General features: G+C 49.1%; 1 pseudogene; it reads right to left on the reverse strand.

Annotated features, from left to right (window-relative positions):
- Positions 1 to 1,635: 1,635 nt before the first annotated feature.
- On the reverse strand, positions 1,636 to 1,998 carry LOC101598556 (annotated as a pseudogene).
- Between the last annotated feature and the right edge of the window lie 1,485 nt (positions 1,999 to 3,483).

The following is a 3,483-nucleotide window of genomic DNA, read 5'->3' on the forward strand; positions in this document are numbered from 1 at the left end:
GGACAGGGGGCTGTGTAATGGAAGACATTGGCCACCAGGAAGTCCTGGAGATGCATCAAGGTGTTTTCTCCTGCGGTTTCTGTTCCATCCGCTTTGCTGGATCTGTTTAGTGGGCTGGGTAAGTAGTGCATTTTTGTGTCCCAGCTGTTATAAATCTGGAGCCAAGGGCTAACCTGCCTAAGCTCCCAACTGGAAAGCCAAAGCTTGATCACAGTCCAAACAGCCCGGGGAGGCTCTGCAGCCCTTTTGTTCCCTGACATGCTCCCCGCCCCCCACCCCGGGTGGCCACCTAGGAAGTCTTGCCTTTAACAACAAAACCGATGCTTCAAAGGGACGACGCTCACAGCTAATGGGTCTGCGACTCTCTGGGGCCTCTAACCCGAGCTTGAAGAGAGTGGCAAGTGGATTCCAAGCTGGACGTCAGTGGAGTCCTGTCTCCTCTTCCTCTGCCCAGAGAAACCTCCAGGGAACCACTGTTACCTGCCAAGTCAGACAGGAGAAGCAGCAGCCTCTCCATTATTTCTCAGAGGAGGCCCTGGGGCCAGACAGGATGTTGGGTCTGCCCAAGCTCACATAGTGCCATTGTCCATGGGAGCCTCCATCTACAGAAAGAATTGGAAGAAATGATGCCAGGTGTCACCGTTTCCGGCATCGTTTTAAAATTTGAACAGTAAGCTTCCTGTAGTTTGTGGATAGCTTCAAACTGCACAGCTCAGCAGTTCCCGGATGCCCGCTGCCTGTGACTCTCATGACGCCCACTGGTGCATGCGGGTACTGCATGGGCAAGGCTAACCCTGGGTCCCTTCATTCCAATGCAATCTAGTTTAGGTAACAAGATGAGAACTCCTGCAGCTGCATGGGCTCTTTGTAAATATATATGAACACGCAGCAGTAGCTCGCGGTGTAAGTAAGAAACACAGCCTCCAGGTGACCAAACAGGGATGGAGAACCAGGCAATGAGCTGTTTTTCTTTAAAGCTCTCAGAAGCTAATGGGGGCAAAACATTAACATCTATTAACTCTTGCAGGGGCTCAGCTTGGGACCCATTTTCTATACTGATTTCTGTGTTTGAAATAGTCTATACTGGGGTTGGGGAGATGGCTCAGTGGGTAACATGCTTACCACACAAGCGTGGGGACTTGAATTGGGATGTGGTGACATCCACATCTACTCCCAGTGCGGAAGAGTTGCAGACGGGAGTATCGCAGGGCTGGCCGGTCAGTTCAGCTGAAGGGGTAAGTTCCAGGTATAGGGAGACATTTTGTTTCAAAAGTGAGGAAGGGAGTGGCTAACACTCCCCTCGGGCCTACATGCACATGCATGCCTGCACACTCACGTGTGTCCACACACAGATAAATATCCATATACACATGTACCCCCACATGTGTGTAAAAGCCTGCACTAATAGTAGCAATGATTATATAGGATAGCTGTATATTTATTATGCTGCATAATGTGCTGTATACCTACTTTTATGTAAGGGCAATAAAAAAAATGGAAAATTTCTTATCCAGATCCTTGGCCTGATGGCACCAGGGCTGTTTACCAGCAGAAGTTCTTCGCATTCTTTGATGGCTGTTACTATCCTTTTTTTTTTTAAAAAACTTTTATAACTTTATTTTTACACTCACGAAGTTAGTTCTCATCTATGTTGACAGTCTGTAGATTTTTGAATGTGGTAACAGGGACATAGGTCACCAAAGTATAAAGCTTGTTTGGTGAAGCTTCGTCCTCATTTCGTTTCCTGGACACCCGTACACGGATATGATATGGGACATTCCTTATTGCCTTGGCCCAGACAGCTTGTTGAGCCTGGTGTCAATGCGCACATCTGGGGTCCCTATCTCCTTCATGGCAAACTTCCGGGGTCTCTTTGAGGACCTGAGGGGCCCGCTTCCTGAAGCCCACTCCATGGACGCGCTTGTGAATGGTGACCGTGTCCTCTCGGGTCACCACCTCCTTGATGGCAGAACGGCCCTTCTTTTTCTCGCCACCTTCTTAGCGGGAGCCATTCGCTCTGCTGGGCCCAGCTTGGAAAGGAAGAGCGAGAGGTATCTGTTACTGTCCTGTTACTATCCTTAATAGGCTTCTCAGAGGTGATCTGAGTAACAGAGCAGCAGCCGAACTCATGTACGGGCCAAAGAAGGATGGCACTCCTTGACAGAGGAGAGGAGATGAAGATATGTGGAGCAGGCTCATTATCTGTCGTCATGGAAGAAAGGCCCCACGCCCATGAAGACACAGCCTGGAGCCCCAGAATGTTAGTAGCACCGACCCTGGGCTCTGCAAGCAAGAACTATGTAGCAGGTGACAGAGGTCACAAAGACCATGTATGCATGCATATAGTCCTATGTGCACATGTGTGTGGAGGCCAGAGGTTGACATTAGGTGTCTTCCTCAATTGCTATCCACTTTTTGGGGGGCTTTTTTTGGAGGTAGGGTCCTGCTGTAGTCCAGACTGACCTGGAATTCACTATGTGGTCTCAGGGTGGCCTCAAACTCATGGCGAGCCTCCTACATCTGCCTCCTGAGTGCTGGGACTAAGGGTGTGCACTAATTGCTACCCACTTTATTGAGTCAGGGTCTGTCACTGAACCTGCAGCTCACCAACTTGGTTATCAAGCTATCCGGTAAGGTCTGGGGTTCCACCTGCATCTGTTTACTAAGCTCTGGCATGGCACAACAGGCATACACAAACATGCCTGGCATTTCCATGGGTCCCGAGGGTCTGAACCCAGGTCTTCATGCTTGTGTAGCCAGCGTATTACTGACGGAGCATCCCCCACTCAGATGATGTTATGTCAAGATTAAGGTTGTAGCTTTCTCCCTGTTGACTAGCTGTCACGATGCTAGAAAGAGCTATGCAGCCTGTTGGGGAGAAAAGTCATCAAAGGTCTTAACCAGCAGTGGACTCTACAAGATTTACAGCTGGACAGCCAGGCCAAATGTGCTAACTGGTGCAATGGTGCCTTGTCTGCTAGGGAGGAAATCAACTGCTCCTTGACTGGACTTGAGACCTACTCTATGGGACAGAATTCATGCCTGGTACTGAAAGCCTAACAAAAGCCTGTGGCCTGGTAGGTCATAAGCTTTGGTGTGTGTGTGTGGGGGGGGAGCTACAACTGTTGTCTAGTTAAATGGATATATTATGCCAACCAGACAGTCCTCTGAATACCTACGTTTATGCCCAAATGTCAATGCTACTCTCACATTTGATTAGAGAAGTTTCTCTTTTCAGAGGGTGGTGACCATGGGGGTGACTCAAAACTCATCAAAGTGCTGAGAAGAAGAGATAGTGGAGTGTTCAGCACAAAGTGAGACATCTCTACCACACCCTCCAAGGCTCAGGGACCATTGCTGAAGAGGTGGCAGCAAGAATGTAAGAAAGAGCTAAAGGAAGGGAAGGAGTGCCTTTCAATAATGGCTTCCAGATACAAAGTAGACATGACATTCATGACTTCAGCGTGGCTGATGCCACCTACA

The sequence above is a fragment of the Jaculus jaculus genome, chromosome 12 (genome assembly GCF_020740685.1).
Source record: "Jaculus jaculus isolate mJacJac1 chromosome 12, mJacJac1.mat.Y.cur, whole genome shotgun sequence".
Classification (NCBI taxonomy): Eukaryota; Metazoa; Chordata; class Mammalia; order Rodentia; family Dipodidae; genus Jaculus; species Jaculus jaculus.